The sequence below is a fragment of the Tachyglossus aculeatus genome, chromosome 4 (assembly GCF_015852505.1).
Source record: "Tachyglossus aculeatus isolate mTacAcu1 chromosome 4, mTacAcu1.pri, whole genome shotgun sequence".
Taxonomy (NCBI): Eukaryota; Metazoa; Chordata; class Mammalia; order Monotremata; family Tachyglossidae; genus Tachyglossus; species Tachyglossus aculeatus.
Genome location: NC_052069.1, coordinates 69,059,222 through 69,077,752, shown reverse-complemented (window position 1 = coordinate 69,077,752; position 18,531 = coordinate 69,059,222). Strand labels below are relative to the sequence as shown.

General features: G+C 46.1%; 1 protein-coding gene and 1 non-coding gene across 2 annotated transcripts in view; one reads left to right on the top strand and one right to left on the bottom strand.

The window, feature by feature from the left end:
- EIF3H (eukaryotic translation initiation factor 3 subunit H) overlaps positions 1 to 18,531 on the bottom strand; it is a 139,205-nt gene that overhangs the window by 106,051 nt on the left and 14,623 nt on the right. The gene's annotated exons all lie outside the window — the stretch shown is intronic.
- LOC119927580 lies at positions 2,127 to 2,251 on the top strand. The gene has a single exon (XR_005450571.1). It is a non-coding gene; the product is annotated as a U6atac minor spliceosomal RNA (small nuclear RNA).

The following is an 18,531-nucleotide window of genomic DNA, read 5'->3' as shown; positions in this document are numbered from 1 at the left end:
GTAAGCACTCAATAAATACGATTGATTGATTGATTGATTGATTGAATGAATGAATGAATAATCTGTTTTGTAAGTGCTCTGGGCTGGAATGAATAGCCCATCCTTAAGGGATACAGACCCAAGGGCATGGATGACGCAGAAGCAAGGAGAAATGATGCCCCTCTCCTGCCTTCTGAACGTCTCTACTTCGATGCCCACTTCCAAACTTAACATAGCCAAAACAGAACATATTTATATTGATAGCAGTGATGCCCGTCTACTTGCTTCGTTGTCCGTCTCCCTCCTTCTAGACTGTGAACCGGTTGTTGGGTGGGGATTGTCTCTGTTGCCAAATTGCACCTTCCAAGCGTTTAGTACAGTAATCTGCACACAGTAAACGCTCAATAAATACAATTGAATTAATGAACTCCTTGCCTTCCCACCCAATCCTTCTCCCCGCAACTTTCCCAACTCTGAGGAAACCACCGACCTCCCCGTCTCCCAAGCCCAGGCAGTCAGTCTTTCCTATTTATTGGGCGCTTACTGTGTGCGGAGTACTGTCCTGCTGGGATTAACCTCAACTCGTCTCTCTCATTCAGCCCACGTATTCGGTCACTAAATTCCGTTGGTTCACCCAGCACCTGTTAAATCAGCCTGCTTGCTGGCCTCCTTGCTTCAAACCCTCCCATCTCTTGGTCCTTACTTAGTTCTGTTACCCGCATCATTTTCCTAAAAAAAACTGTTCAGCACCCAGCTCTCTTTTCCTCAAAAACTTCCAGAAGCTGCCCACCCATCTCGGCAGCCAACAGAAACTCCTTCGTTGGCTTTAAGGCGCTCGATCGGCGCTGGGCAAGTCGCTTCATTTCTCTTGGCTTCCGTTTCCTCATCTGCAAAATGGGGATGGAGACTGTGAGCCCCACATGGGACAGGGACTGTTTCCGACCCAAGTGGCCCATTTCCATTCACTCAATCGAAGTTATTGAGCGCTTACTGTGTGCAGAGCACCGGACTAAGCCCTTGGAAAGTATAATTCAGCTACAAAGAGAGACAATCCCTGCCCACAATGGGCTCACAGTCTAGAAGACAAGTAAACAGGCACCCCAGCGCTTAGTACAGTGCCTGGCACATAGCAAGCACTTAATAAATACCACAAGCGCTATCATTACTTATTGATCCTCCATCTCAACTCTCTCACCTCTGATCACTTGTTCACTCCCTCCCTCGTGCCTGGAACTCTCTCCCCGTTCACCTCTGATAGACCACTCTCCCTACCTTCAAAGCTCACTAAAATTCGATCTCCTCCAAGAAGGCTTCCCTAACCTCTTGTTTCCCCTCCTTATTTATTATTAATAATAATAATAATAACAATAATAATAGTAATATGGCATTTATTAAGTGCTTACTATGTGCAAAGCACCGTTCTAAGCGCTGGGGAGTTTGCAAGGTGATCAGATTGTCCCACATGGGGCTCACAGTCTTCATCCCCATTTTCCAGATGAGGTAACTGAGGCATGGAGAATCAATCAGTCAACCAATCAATCATTCGTATTTATTGAGCGCTTACTGTGTGCAGAGCACTGTACTAAGCGCTTGGTAAGGACAAGCTGGCAACACATAGAGACAGTCCGTACCCAACAGTGGGCTCACAGTCTAGAAGGGGGAGACAGAGAACAAAACCAAACAGACTAACAAAATAAAATAAAATAAAATAAAAATAAAATAAAATAAATATGTTTGTACGGATTTATTACTCTATTTATTCATTTTACTTGTACATATTTATCCTATTTACTTTATTCTGCTAATATGTTTTGTTTTGTTCTCCGTATCCCCCTTCTAGTGACTTGCCCAAAGTCACACAGCTGACACTTGGCAGAGCCTGGATTTGAACCCATGACCTCTGACTCCAAAGCCCGCGCTCTTTCCACTGAGCCACGCTGCTTCTCTCCCTTCTTTCCCTTCTGTGCCGCCTATATACTTGGGTGTGTGGCCCATAAGCTCTTTGAGACTCGCCCCCCGTCACATATGTAGATATTTTTAAACTCCGTTGCTTCCACTGTCTGTAATTTATTTTAATCCCTGTCTCCACTAGACTGTGGGCTCCTTGAGGGTAGAGATCGGATCTACCAACGCTACTGTACCACTCTGGGTTGTAAGAAAGGAGAGGTTAGCACTCCCCGTGAGAAGGATGGAAGAGGTCCTAGTGGCCTTTACAAAACATACGTGGTTAAGGCATCGCCGCCTGTACCGTGGCATCTAACCAGGTTTTTCTGGAGAATGGTGTAGTGGAAAGAGCTTGGGCTTTGGAGTCAGAGGTCATGGGTTCTAATCCCGGCTCCGCCACCTGTCTGCTACGTGATCGTGGGCCAGTCACTTTGCTTCTCCGGGCCTCAGTTACCTCATCTGTAAAAAGGGGGTTAAGACTAGGAGCCCCACCCGGGATAACCTGATTACCTTGTATCTACCCCAGTGCTTAGAACAATCAATCAATCGTATTTATTGAGCGCTTACTATATGCAGAGCACTGTACTAAGCGCTTGGGAAACACAAATTGGCAACATATAGAGACAGTCCCTACCCAACAGTGGGCTCACAGTCTAAAAGAGTGGGCTCACAGTCTAAAAGAACAGTGCTTGGCATGTAGTAAGCGCTTAATAAATACACTTGGTATTATTATTGTATTCTCCCAAGCACTCTGCACACGTGGCTCAGTGGAAAGAGCTTGGGCTTTGGAGGCGTACCTGTATATATGTATATATGTCTGTATGTATTTATTACTCTATTTACTTATTTATTTTATTTGTACATACTTATTCTATTCATTTTACTTTGTTAATATGTTTTGTTTTGTTCTCTGTCTCCCCCTTCTAGACTGTGAGCCCACTGTTGGGTAGGGACCGTCTCTATATGTTGCCAACTTGTACTTCCCAAACGCTTAGTACAGTGCTCAGCACACAGTAAGCGCTCAATAAATACGATTGAATGAATGAATGAATGAGTCAGAGGTCATGGGTTCAAATCCTGGCTCCACCAATTGACAGCTGTGTGACTTTGGGCAAGTCACTTCACTTCTCTGGGCCTCAGATGTAAAATGGGGATTAAGACTGTGAGCCCCCCCGTGGGACAACCCGATCACCTTATAACCTCCCCAGTGCTTAGAACAGTGTTTTGCACACAGTAAGCGCTTAAACATCATCATCATCAATCGTATTTATTGAGCGCTTACTATGTGCAGAGCACTGTCCTAAGCGCTTGGGAAGTACAAATTGGCAACATATAGAGACAGTCCCTACCCAGCAGTGGGCTCACAGTCTAAAAATAATCTTAATAGTCTTAATAAATGCCATCATTATTATTAAACTCTCGATAAATACCAATGACTAAAGTAGATTATAACTAGTGATCCTTACTTCACTGCAACCGCATTCATCCATGAAAACATGTTTAAACTATGCTAGATATTGATATTAATAGATATTGATATTTCTTGTCTAACACTTCCCTGCCACGATGAATTCCTCACCGCTATGCATAAAGAGCCGGTTCTCTGATAACCTAGGTTTGTGCCGTTGCGAGACTCTGTGTTAATGTAAGCACGCACCGTAGTTCTTGTGTGCAAGTCTGATGCAATGTACGTGCGCTTCACTGTTTCTTCCAATAACATGTCAGTCTACATCCGAATAGGCTGCCATTGTGGGAACAATGTTTCCTAACAGCACTCTAGCCAAAAAGTGCAGTGAATACAGACTGAGTGTGTGTTTGTGTGCGTGTGTCTAAAATTAAATTTCTCACCTTCCCTCGTAAACCCATTCCTTCTAACTTCTCCAATTCTTGTCAATACCGCCATCCTCCCAGTCACAGAAACCCTGCCGTATTCAACCTCTCACTATTTGTACACTCCAATCTCTGTATTCCCATTTCCCTCCTTCCCAAAATTGAACTGCTCATGATCTAATCATGTCACAAGGCAGAATCTCTGCATATCATCAGCAGGGACTTTTTCCACATGCACCTGAGCAAAGATATAAAGCTCCTGGAGTTGTGCTTTGCTTGCCAAATAGGAAGCACTTAAATACCATTTTATATATATATATATATGTATATAAAATATTATATTATATTTTATATATATATTATATATATATATATTCTCTCTCTCCCCCGACCCCGGCAAAATGCTCTCAGCACACGCAATCTTGGAAACAAATGCGCTGCTTTCATTTTGATAAATGCCCTTTTCCTGTTTCTAGGCTAATTTTTCAAAAGAATACCGACTTTTGAGCTGTCACGAGGTGTACTTGGGGGACGAGAGTCATTGGGGCAGGAATTCACCCATGACTTTGCCACAGACGCGTAACGGTTAAAGTGAGCAGTGAGAGAGTGGGGGAAAGGAAATGGGACGGGAAAGAACAGGGAATAAAAATCGGAATTCCAACAGCAACTGCCATCGTCATCTTCATTCCCTTCTTATAGGTATTACGGAGAATTGAAGAAAAGCCCTCTTGTTAGTAATGTTTTGATTTTTCTTTTTTCGAGAGGACTGCCAGGGGGCTGAGCCCGGATAACGAAGCCGGGCACTCGACAGATATTATTTGGGTACGGTTTTATTTGCCCAAATCCGTAAGACTGAAAAGAAAAACCACGGAACATCCGATATGGGACTGCCATATGGTCAAAGAGTTTAGGATACTGGGGGCCAAGGAGCTGAATGACCCAAGGATGGAGTTTTGGCCGTATAAAGACCGGGGGAACTTTCTAAAACCAATAATGACAAACTACAGTTAAATCTTCCTCTGGATATTAGTCTGAGTTATTAGTTATAGGAAAACAGGAGGGCGGAATAGTTGATGGGTAGTGCAGCGGATGGGGGTGGAGCTGATTATAATAATTACGGTACTTGTTAAGCGCTTACTACGTGCCAAGAAGAGGATAAAGGCGGGAGTCACGGAAAATGAGGAGAAACTGCACTGAGATATTATCATGCAGTTTCATTTCAATTAATTTTATTTCCTTCACACTTGGTCTACAAAAGCAGCCGCTCTGTTTTAACTAATGAAGGTCTTATAGTTGAATTGTTTTTGAAAGGTGTATGCCATAACAGTGGTTTATTAATAATAACATTTGTTAAGCCCTTACTATGTGCCGAGCACTGCTCTAAGCACGCGGGTGGATACAAGGTAATCAGGTGGCCCCACGTGGGGCTCACAGTCTTGATACTCATTTTACAGATGAGGTCACTGAGGCAAAAAGAAGTTAAGCGGCTTGCCCGAGGTCACACAGAAGACAAGGGGCCGAACCGGGATTAGAACCCACGACCTCTGACTCCCAAGCCTGGGCTCTTAATGTAGACAACAATTAATAAAAGAGCAGTATACAAATCAACAGGTGCCATCACTTCATTGACTTATTTTCAGGTTATAGCGAGCTCTCGGGAAGCAATTTCCTCTTTGGATGGAGAACTGCATGGCCCAGTGGAGAGAGCACAGATTTGGGGATCAGGACCTGGGTTCTAATCTTAGCTCCGCCACGTGTCTGCTGTGTGTCCTTGGGCAAGTCACTTCACTACTCCGCACCTCAGTTTCCTCTTGAGTAAAATGGGTATTAAGTACCTGCTCTGCCTCCCGCTTATATTGTAAATCCCACGTGAGACTGTGTCAGACCTGACTGGGCTGATTTTAACCTAGCGCTTAGTACAGTGCTTGACTACCTAGTAAGCGCTTAAATACTGTTATCAACACGGCAAACCCTAGCTGCCAAATCAAAGAGTTCTAAAAATGAGTAGCTCTTTACTTCCTTGAGCAAAGAGGGACAGACACCGATCTCCTGACTAAATCTCCTTGGATCCTAAAAACACAAAAGTGACCTGCAATTTACATCCATCTGACTGAAGGTTCTCCATTTGATTGTCAGCTCCTTGAGAGCACTGATCATGTCTCCCAAATGTATTATGCTCTCCCAAAAGCATAGTACAGTGCTCTGCACAAAGTGCTCACAAAATAATAATAATAATAATAATAATAATAATAATAATAATAATAATGGCATTTATTAAGTGCTTACTATGTGCAAAGCGCTGGGGAGGTTACAAGGGTGATCAGGTTGTCCCAAGGTGGGGGCTCACAGTCTTAATCCCCATTTTACAGATGAGGGAACTGAGGCCCAGAGAAGTGAAGTGACCTGCCCACAACAGCCTGTCACATGGCCGACAACTGGCAGAGAGGGATTTGAACCCATGACCTCTGTCTCCAAAGCCCGGGCTCTTTCCACTGAGCCATGCTGCTTCTCCATACTGCCCTAGTACAGCACTAGAGATGTAATCAAAATAATAATAATAATGTTGGTATTTGTTAAGCACTTACTATGTGCCAAGCACTGTTCTAAGCGCTGGGGTAGATACAAGACAATCAGGTTGTCCTACGTGGGGCTCACAGTCTTCATCCCCATTTTCCAGGTGAGGGAACCGAGGCCCTGAGAAGTGAAGTGACTTGCCCAAGGTCACACAGCTGACGAGTGGTGGAGCCAGGATTTGAACCCACGACCTCTGACTCCAAAGCCCGGGCTCTTTCCACTGAGCCACACTGCTTCCTCAATGTTGACAGTTTACACACTCCCCCTGTATCTTTGACTTTCTAAATGAACTTCTACACACTTGGAGTTTAGACACATAAAAAAAAAAGATTTCTATGACAAAGTTACAGTATTTCTACCAAAGTACAGAGAAACGAACGCTGTGAAACCCCAAACGTCCTACATTAGCGGACTGTGGTCAAAATTGCCTTCTAGATTACTGTATTCGAAGGGTGGTTGTCGTAATGAAAGCCACTTAACTTATCTGTGCCTCAGTTACCTCATCTGTAAAATGGGATTAAGACTGCGAGCCCCACGTGGGATCAACCTGATCACCCCAGCGCTTAGAACAGTGCTTTGCACATAGTAAGTGCTTAAAAAATGCCATTATTATAATGGAACTGCTCGATAAAAACCCCAAAACCGAACAAGATTATTGTGTCTCTACCCCAGTGCTTAGCAGAGCGCCTGCATGCCGTAAACCGTTTATACGACTGCCCGCTCCCTGAGCGCGTTGTTGGACTTGTGACAAGATTGTGTTAACTGTGTGGCCGCCCTTGGAAGGGATAAAAAGTAACAGATCGATCAGAAGCCAGTTCAGACCCTAACTGGCTCGCGCCTTGCCGTATTCCCCGGGCTCATCGCTAATGCACAGTGCTCTGCACACAGTAAGCGCTCAATAAATAATACGATCGAATAAATAACGTCCGTCGGCTCTTCTCGCGCAGAGAGGTTCCCCGAAGAGGTCAGACCCCTCCCACACAGCCTTCAGGGGTTTGCGTGTTTTTCTCAGTTGGATGGGGCTCAGCACGGAATCCCAAACTCCAAGATGTTAGCCAGATGGCCCGTCTTCGGAGACTAAACTTCGGGGAGTTGTTTTCTTTTTCTCATCTTTAATACTCCCAGATGGCGGTGCAGGTCGCTCTGCATTGCGCTAATGACTGTATGAACATAAAGATAATACTAATGGCATTTAGTACGCGCTTACTGTGTGCAGAGCACTGTTCTAAGCGCTGGGGAGGTTACGAGGTGATCAGGTTGGCCCACGGGGGGCTCACAGTCTTCATCCCCATTTTCCAGACGAGGGAACTGAGGCCCAGAGAAGTGAAATGACTCGCCCAAAGTCACCCAGCTGACAATTGGCGGAGCTGGGATTGGAACTCATGACCTCTGACTCCAAAGCCCAGGAAGTTTCCACTGAGCCACGTGACTATCCATTTTCCAAACTTCATCGGTCTGTCTCCGCCCTCTCTTCATGCCCGCTCGTACCCAAGGAAATCGGGACAGGTGGCGGAGGGGAGTCGTTTGGCTTCCAAGACTGTGAGCCCACTGTTGGGTAGGGACTGTCTCTATGTGTTGCCAATTTGTACTTCCCAAGCGCTTAGTACAGTGCTCTGCACATAGTAAGCGCTCAATAAATACGATTGATGATGATGAAGACAAAAAACACCCCCAAATTCAAATGGACGTGAAAGATGGCATTGCATGTGTCTCTGAGATCAAACGATGTTGCTGCTGATCCAGAGGGCTTGAAGCCTTCCACAGAAATACATACAAGCACAAAAAATAATTATAATAAAAACCAGTTTGGCAAAGATTTCCCTTCTTTGTAACCCAACTGAAAAGCAAAACCGCCTCCCAGTTGGCCCAACCTCAGAGCTGCTTCTGGCCACGCTTACACTACAGACTGAGAAGCAGCGTGACTCCGTGAAAAGAGCACACGCTTAGGAGTCGGAAGTCATGGGTTCAAATCCCAGCTCCGCCGCTTGTCAGCTGTGTGACTCTGGGCGAGTCACTTCACTTCTCTGGGCCTCAGTTCCCTCATCTGGAAAATGGGGGTGAAGACTGCGAGCCCCACGGGGACAACCTGATCACCTTGTATCCTCCCCAGCGTTCAGAACAGTGCTTGGTGCACAGTAAGCACTTCATAAATGCCATCATTATTATTATTATTATTAGAAGGGGGAGACAGGCAACAAAACGTGTAGACAGGTGTCAAAATCCTCAGAACAAACAAAATTAAAGCTATATGCACACCATTAACAAAATAAATAGTAAATATCCCAAGGCCCTAGCCAACTCACCCGCAGAAATTGCTCTGAAACTCCCTAGCCCGCATCTAGCGGGGAAGCAGCGTGGCCCAGCGGAAAGAGCCCGGGCTTTGGAGTCAGGGGTCATGGGTTCAAATCCCGACTCCGCCACTTGTCAGCTGTGTGACTTTGGGCAGGTCACTTCACTTCTCTGGGCCTCAGTTCCCTCATCTGTAAAATGGGGATTAAAACGGTGAGCCCCCCGTGGGACAACCCGATCACCTGGTAAACTCCCCGGCGCTTAGAACAGCACATAGTAAGCGCTTAATAAATGCCATCGTCATTATTATTATTATCTAGAGCTGACGGTACGGACCCCAAATCGCTAACTCTGGGGCCACGCTGTTGGGGGCTCGGGAGGGAGATCTACGGGGCTAGTGAGGCCACGTCAAAGGCTGGGAAGCAGCCGTCCCCAGGTCATTCATTTATTCAATCGTATTTACTGAGCGCTTACTTTGTGCACAGCACTGTACTAAGCACTGGGGAAGTACAGGCTGGCAACATATATAGACGGTCTCTACGCAACAATGGGCTCACAGTCTAGAAAGGGGAGACAGACAACATAACAAAACATGTGGACAGGTGTCAGGTCATCAGAATAAATAGAAAGAAATCAGAGACACACAGAAGAAGTAGGTCATGGAGTTAAAGAAGGGTGAATAAGGTTGGATTTGGGGGAGAGGGGGAGGGACCGCACTAAGACACTTAAGCGGGGTCCTGCAGCAGTGAGGCGGCGGAAAGAAAACTCACAGGAATTTATCATCTGACTTGAGAAGCAGCGTGGCTCTGTGGAAAGAGCCCGGGCTTTGGAGTCAGAGGTCATGGGTTCAAATCCCGGCTCCATCAACTGTCAGCTGTGTGACTTTGGGCAACTCACTTCACTTCTCTGGGCCTCAGTTCCCTCATCTGGAAAATGGGGAAGAAGACTGTGCGCCCCTCCCGTGGGACAACCCGATCACCTTGTAAGCTCCCCAGCACTTAGAACAGTGCTTGGCACATAGTAAGGACTTAATAAATGCTATCATTATTATTAGAGAAGCAGCGTGGCTCAGTGGAAAGACCACGGGCTTTGGAGTCAGAGGTCATGGGTTCAAATCCAGCCTCTGCCAATTGTCAGCCGTGTGACTTTGGGCAAGTCACTTCATGTCTCTGTACCTCAGTTACCTCATCTGTAAAATGGGGATGAAGACTGTGAGCTCCCCGTGGGTCAACCTGATCACCTTGTATCCTCCCCAGCACTTACAACAGTGCTTTGCACATAGTAAGCACTTAATAAATGCCATTATTATTATTATTATTATTATTATTATTATGTCACCCTGACTTCTGACACCCTCGCTGAGGGATTCTGGAGGTCTTGGGTCTGGTAGCTAGAGAAAAACGGAAAGAGGAAGGGCCTTCCCCGATCAGAACTCCACAGGGAGGAGAGGAAGCTGGAATATGGAGCACTTACCAAATCATCTTTCTCCCCTACCCCAGAATTCAACCCTCCGAAAGAAAACTATATTTATGGTGCCATCCTTAGTTAGGGTTTATGCCTTAATACGTAGGAGTCGAATCCTCATCAATGTGCTGCCTCGTGCACATTGATCAGAAACAAAGGCCACTGATATTCAAATACCAAGCTAGTTCCCCTCAAGCAGGTTTGACGGTGATGATGATGGCACTGGTTAAACTCTTACTGTGTGTCTGCTGTGTGACTGGGCAAGTCACTTAACTTCTCTGTGCCTCAGTTATCTCGTCTGAACAATGGGGATGAAGACTGTGAGCCCCACGTGGGACAACCTGATTACTTTGTATCTACCCCAGTGCTTGGCACACAGTAAGTGCTTAACGAATGCTATCGTCATTATTATTACTATTATTATTATTTGAAAAACACCGGTCTAAGTGCTGGGGTAGATGCAAGCTAACCAGATCGGACACAGTCCCTGTCCGTCATGGGGCTCACAGTCTCAATTCTCATTTATATGCTGCCGACTTGTACTTCCCAAGCGCTTAGTCCAGTGCTCTGCATACAGTAAGCGCTCAATAAATACGATTGATTGATTTTACAGATGAGTTAACCGACGCCCAGAGAAGAGAAGCGACTTCCCGAAGGTGACAGAGGAGACAGGTGGCAGAGTCGGGATGAGAACCCATGTCCTTCTGATTTTCAGCCCCTGCTCGCTCCACTGGGAGACTTTAAAAGTTGGGTGGGGCCCTCTGGAATTTCGGGAGTCTTTTTCCTAAACCAAGGTCCGGAGAAGGGCAGGCTGGTCACGGGCCAAGGAACGGAGCCCCCCGACTCCTGGTGAGCCTGCGCGGGACGCCGTGCTTTTGGGAATGCGAGGGGCCCGCCGACAGTCTTTTAGACTGTGAGCCCACTGTTGGGTAGGGACTGTCTCTATATGTTGCAAACTTGTACTTCCCAAGCGCTTAGTACAGTGCTCTGCACACAGTAAGCGCTCAATAAATACGATTGATGATGATGACATCAGCTGGAAGCCCGCCGATTCCAGGGGACGGCCTGGGCCAGACGGATCCTCGGGATCCAGACTCGGAAATGACTGGGAGTCTCAGCCGATGCCTCGAGGATGGAGCGAACGGCACCGACTCTCAATTCTCAATCTTTATTACGCCGCTATTTTTCAGCAGGCGAGACAAAGCGGCTTTCTGCTGAGGCACCGTCCATCTGGAAGGCTTCATCTTCCAAGCACACTGGCTCTAAGAGGATCTGTCATTAACCCATCCATTAAAGATATTTATTGAGGACCATACCAAGCATTTGGCAGAGCACTGTAGAGTATGGAGACATCCCTTCCCTCTAGGAGCTTACAATCCAGTGTTTTAGGGAGTTGTGAATGCCAGTGCTGAGACACACAGGTCTTCCCCCGACACTGTCACTCCACGCCTGACACCGTGAATATACAAGACAACCATTTCTACAAAGTGAGTGTCTCCAATGATGAGGGTAATTGCTGAGTGCTTACTACGTGTCAAGAGAAAAGAAATCAGCTGGCCCACCTGGGGCTCACAACCTAAGTACAGAGGAGGAAACCGAGGTCCCAGAAGTTAAGTGACCTTTCCCAGGCCTCAAAGCTGGTAAAATGGTGCGGGCGGGTTTAGAAGCCGGGTTGTTGGACTCCCGGGTCCGCACACTTTCCACTAGGCCTTGTTGCTTCTCCTGTCTTGTTTTATCCCAAAATACACCACTAACCATGCCTTCTCTTGAAAATGAATGGACTATTGGCAACACTGCATAGTCATCTCTTTGAGTCACCCATTGAAATCACCGAAATTTATAAGCAGAGTAAATTTATCGTATTATTCAAACTCACAGCAATGTTATCAATAAGGACTATCAACCCCAGAATCAATCAATTGTACTCACTGAGCACTTACTGTGGGCAGAGCACTTACTAAATGCTTCGGGGGGGATGATATAACAGTCGGGAGATCTGTTCCCAATTTGTTCACCTGTCCACGTTTTGTTTTGTTGTCTGTCTCCCCCTTCTAGACTGTGAGCCCATTGTTGGGTAGGGACCGTCTCTATATGCTGCCGACTTGTACTTCCCATGTGCTCTGCACACAGTAAGTGTTCAATAAATATGACAATGAATGAATGTCTGAATGAATTTATCGAGGGTTTACTGTATACAGAGCACAGTATTATGTGCTTGGGAGAGTACAACACAACAACACAGCAGACACATTCTCTGCTTATTCTGTTAATGTGTTTTGTTTTGTTCTCTGTCTCCCCCTTCCAGACTGTGAGCCCACTGTTGGGTAGGGACTGTCTCTATGTGTTGCCAACTTGGACTTCCCAAGAGCTTAGTACAGTGCTCTGCACACAGTAAGCGCTCAATACGATTGAATGAATGAATGCCCGCAAGGAGCTTACGGTCTAGAAGAGCAAAGAATGTTTTGCGATTAAAGTTATATATCGATCGAAAACGTATCGTGGAAACACACTTAAACTACTCACTTCCCTCCCACCAGCCTAAACTGGAGGTTGCCCACTGTCAGTCTCACCGCACGCACCAAGGTAACAGTCCCTTGCAGACCCCTGCCCGGATTGTTTTTTTATGATGGCATTTATTAAGCGCTTACTATGTGCAAAGCACTGTTCTAAGCGCTGGGGAGGTTACGAGGTGATCAGGTTGTCCCTCGGGGGGCTCACAGTCTTAATCCCCATTTTACAGATGAGCAGCCCGAGAGATAGGAGGAGAACCAAGAGAACAATATCAGTGAGGCTATGGTTGGATAGTGTTCCCTGGAGAAGGGGGGTGGTCCACAGCGTTGAAGGCGACTAAGAGGCCGAGGAGGATTAGGATGGAGTGGAGGCCATTGGATTTGGCAGAAAGGTCAATGGTTTCCTTCGAGCGGGCCGAAACAGTAAACACAAAGTTCCACACAAGGGTGAGTTTCCCTACAATGAATGTTTTCAATATGGCTCAATTTCATTTTTTTAAAGGGCCGGGGAATTTCCATGTCAATGTTTCCGGGTTTAAGCAGGGATTGTGCAAATACTGAAAACGGGAAAAAAAAAAAAACATCAGAAAACTAGAGAGGTTTTCCAGCACACGACTTACTTCAACGTTTCGGTTTGCTCTCCTTTCCAGGAAGGAGATAGATGGAGACAGCCATAACGGGCTCACTGTGGGCAGGGATCGTGTCGACCAACTCTGTTGCACTCTCCCAAGAACTCAGTAAAAATAATAATAATGATGATGGTATTTGTTAAATGCTTACTCTGTGCCAGGAACTGTACTAAGAGCTGGGACCGATACAAGCAAATTGGGTCGGGACGCAGTCCCCGTCCCACGTGGGGCTCACAATCTCAATCTCCATTTTACAGATGAGGGAACTGAGGTCCAGAGAAGTGAAAGAACTTGCCCAAGGTCACACAGCAGATGAGTGATGGAGCCAGGATTAGAACCCATGACCTTCTGACTCTCAGGCCAGTGTTCTAGCTACTGTGCCATGCTACTCTGCACATAGTAGTAATAATAATAATAATAATAATGGCACTTATTAAGCACCTACTATGTGCAAAGCACTGTTCTAAGCTCTGGGGAGGTTATAAGATGATCAGGTTGTCCCACAAGGGACTCACAGTCAATCCCCATTTTACAGATGAGGGAACTGAGGCACAGAGAAGTGAAGCGACTTGCCCAGAGTCACAAAGCTGACAGTTGGCGGAGCTGCGATTTGAACCCATGACCTCTGACTCCAAAGCCCGGGCTCTTTCCACTGAGCCACGCTGCTTCTCAGTAAGCACTCAATAAATACCACTGAGATAGACAGATGGATAGATAGATGGATGGAAAGATAGATAGATAGATAGATATAGATAGATAGGTAGGTAGGTAGATAGAGATAGATAGGTAGATATGGATGGATGGATGGATGGGTGGGTGGATGGATGGATGGATGGATAGATTTATTATTTATTTATTTTACTTGTACATATCTATTCTATTTATTTTATTTTTTTAGTATGTTTGGTTTTGTTCTCCGTCTCCCCCTTTTAGACTGTGAGCCCACTGTTGGGTAGGGACTGTCTCTATATGTTGCTAACTTGTACTTCCCAAGTGCTTAGTACAGTGCTCTGCACACAGGAAGTGCTCAATAAATACGATTGATTGATTGATAGATTGAGATTCATTCAATCGTATTTATTGAGCGCTTACTGTGTGCAAAGCACTGTACTAAGTGCTTAGCACTGTACAAAGAGATAGATAGATATAGGTAGATAGAGATACATGGATGAGAGACAGATATAGATAGATATATGTAGATAGATATACATAGATAGATGAGAGATATAGATAGATAGATAAATATAGATAGATAGATGATCGATTGATAGATATCACTTCAGCAGCTACGGCACATAGGAGGAATTTCTGGGGCCTCCACTTTTCTCATATGTTGGTCCTGCCCTCTAGAGCGTACTTATTTTAAGATTTGGGGTTCAGAATGCCAAATGATGAATTCCCGCCAAGCCTGAATCGCGGACAATGGCCAGGCGGGAACTCAAAAACAGAAGCAGTGCAAACACCTGCTGCCGGGGCGGAGAGTCACCTCATCGGAACTATCAGTATAACCCCGACACGCACACGAACCCCGAGCGGACTCTCTTCCGAGCCCACTAACAGCTTGAGGCCATTTCGTCACCCCATCCTTGTTCTGGGCTTCACTGGAGCTGCGGGAAAAGGGGATAGACCTTTGCGATAGACGTGAAAAGACAAAACAGGTGATTTCCTCCCAAAATACGGCTGCGGTAAGGTTAAGCCCTCTCATGGCTGTGATTACAGTCGCAGCCTGGCCCAACAAGGACAGGAGTGTCCACTACAAACACATCACATCAATCCAGAGTATTTACTGAGCGCCTACCGTGGTGGAGCAATGTACTAAGCGCTTGGGAGAGTACAGTATAACAGAGTGAGTAGCCACTTAGGGGACGCAGTGTAGCTTAGGGGAACGAGCCCGGGCTTGGGAGTCGGAGGTCATGGGTTCTAATCCCACCTCCGCCAGTTGTCGGCTGGGGGACTCTGGGCAAGCGCTGAACAGAGACCACAAAATAAAACTGCATCACATGGTTTAGATCATAGTACGGCTGAAGGATAGGAAAGACCACTTGTCGGCTGGGGGACTCCGGGCAAGCGCTGAACAGAGACCATAAAATAAAATTGCATCACATGGCTTATAAAATAGTACGGCAGAAGGATAGGAGAGACGGACCAACGGCAGCAGCAACTCGTTGCATAACCAGCAGAAGGAATCATGGTCTGATGCACACTAAAGTCACACTGATCATATGCCAATTGTTTTTCTGGTATTTATTAAGTGCTTACTATGTGCCGGGCGCTGTACTACGCCCTGGGGTAGATATGAGCTAATTGCATCCAAGTAACCTTTCTGAATATTCAGAATGACAGCGTAATAATAATAATGATGGCATTTATTAAGTGCTTACTATGTGCAAAGCACTGTTCTAAGCGCTGGGATAGATCCAAGGTGATCAGTTTGTCCCACGGGGGGCTCACAGTCTTAATCCCCATTTTCCAGATGTGGTAACCGAAGCTCAGAGAAGTGAAGTGACTTGCCCAAAGTCACACAGCTGACAAGTGGCAGAGCTGGGATTTGAACCCATGACCTCTGACCCCAAAGCCCGGGCTCTTTCCACTGAGCCACGCTGCTCCTCAAATAGGGGGGGAGGAATGGTATAACCTCCCCCACTCTTAGACTGTGAGCCCCACATGGGACAAGGACTGCTTATGGTCTATCAATCCGGCACCACTTATGGTGCCTGGCACAGAGCAAACAAATGCTATTTTCAAAAAAAAAAGAAAAGAAAAAGAGAAAGTTGGATTGTAAACTCGTGAAGGCAGGGAACCCCCAAATGGGTGAAAGTTCTTTGGGGGGTGGGGTGAATAGCAACTGCTTAAAGGGTACGGATCCAAGTACGCAGGTTGGCACATTAAGGAGAGCAAAAAGGGGCCACGAGGGCTTAGCTGGGCCACGTTTACAGAAGTAGGTGTATCTGGATTATTATTATTATCATTATTATTATTATTAATCACCTGTCTACATGTTTTGTTTTGTGTCTGTCTCCCCCTTCTAGACTGTGAGCCCGCTGCTGGGTAGGGACTGTCTCTATGTGTTGCCAACTTCTACTTCCCAAGCGCTTAGTACAGTGCTCTCCATACGGTAAGCGCTCAATAAATATGATTGATTGATTGATTTTGTTGCCTGTCTCCCCCTTCTAGACTGTGAGCCCGCTGTTGGGTAGGGACCATCTCTATATGTTGCCAACTTGGACTCCCCAAGCGCTTAGCACAGTGCTCTGCACAGAGTAAGCGCTCAATAAATTCGACTGAATGAATGAAATGTTCTCCCAAAGTCTATTTCCGCTGACTGCCACAACGGCCGCACTACCTGGAGGGATCGGAAGTACCCAGAGGTACTCGGTCTTAATCCCAAAACCACCCACGTAACTTAACCCCAACTCATGTGCAGAATATTTCACAGCTTTGTCATTATAAAACCGGGAAAAGCAGCATCCATTCAGACAAAAAGAGGCTTTTTTTGTATGTGTGGATTCAGAACACAAGAATCGCAGGACGGTGCATCTGAAGCGGTCGAGTTTGTTTTGAAGATCAAAATATAAATGGCTTTTGATCAAAAAAATGCAAATATTTACAACACTGCCCTCACAGCAATCTGAGTTCTGATCCCAGCTCCACCCCACCGTTGTTAGGCACTTACTATGTGCCAAGGACCTTCCCTCCCTCCGCACATCAGCCAAACTAGCTCTCTTCCTCCCTTCACAGCCTTACTAAGAGCTCACCTCCTCCAGGAGGCCTTCCCACACTGAGTCATCATCATCAATCGTATTTATTGAGCGCTTACTGTGTGCAGAGCACTGTACTAAGCGCTTGGGAAGTACAAGTTGGCAACATATAGAGACAGTCCCTACACAACAGTGGGCTCACACTGAGTCCCCTTTTTCCTCTCCTCCATCGCCGCCCCCCTCCGCCCCACCTCCTTCCCCTGCCCACAGCACTTGTATATATTTCTACAGATTTATTACTCTATTTATTTTACTTGTACATATTCACTACTCTATGATGTCCATATCGCTATAATTCTAATTATTCTGACGGTTTTGACACCTGTCTACTTGTTTCATTTTGTTGTCTGTCTCCCCCTTCTAGACCGTGCGCCTGTCGTTGGGTAGGGACCGTCTCTGTATGCTGCCCAACTGTACTTCCCGAGTGCTTAGTCCAGTGCTCTGCACACAGTAAGCGCTCAATAAATACGGCTGAATGAGAGAATGAATGATTGTGGGCATGGCAATTACCTTCTCTGGGCTTCAATTTCCTCATCTGAAAAAGGAGGCCAAAAAACCTGTTTTCCCTCTCCCAGACTTAAACTGTGCGCCCCATGGGGGGCAAGGACAAAGCCTGACCCTATGACCTGGTGTCTACCACAGTGCCAGGTGCCTAAGTAGCAATGAACAAATACCACAACTATTACTATCTGGTGAGCTCTACTTCCTTTCAACTTTTTTTATATCAAATCGCTTGGTTCTTCAGCCTCCTTATGATCACTGAACTGCCTAAGGAATAGACAATGATAATAAATAATAATGGTATTTGTTAAGCGCTTACTATGTGCCAAGCGCTGTTCTAAGCACTGGGGGGGATACAGGGTAAGCAGGTTGTCCCACGTGGGGCTCGCAGTCTTCATCCCCATTTTCCAGATGAGGTAACTGAGGCCCAGAGAAGTTAAGTAACCTTTTTTATATCAAATCGCTTGGTTCTTCAGCCTCCTTATGGTCACTGAACTGCCTAAGGAATATACAATAATAATAAATAATAATGGTATTTAAGCGCTTACTATGTGCCAAGCACTCTTCTAAGCACTGGGGGGGATACAGGGTAAGCAGGTTGTCCCACGTGGGGCTCGCAGTCTTCATCCCCATTTTCCAGATGAGGTAACTGAGGCGCAGAGAAGTTAAGTAAGCTGCCCAAAGTCACGCAGCTGAGGCGGGATTAGAACCCATGACCTCTGCCTCCCAAGCCCAGGCTCCTTCCACTGAGCCACGATATAAGCTCCCTGAAGGCAGGGATCTACCAGCTCTACTGCACTGTACTCTCTCCCAAGCGCTTATATAGCACGGTGGCCTGCCCACAGGAAATGCTCAATAACTACCACTGGTTGATTTGATTCCATTCATCATCATCATCATCATAATGGTATTTGTTAAGCGCTTACTAAGTGCAAAGCACTGTTCTAACTCATTCAATCATATTTATTGAGCGCTTACTGTGTGCAGAGCACCGTACTAAGCGCTTGGGAAGTACAATTCGGCAACAGACAGAGGCAATCCCTACTAAACAAC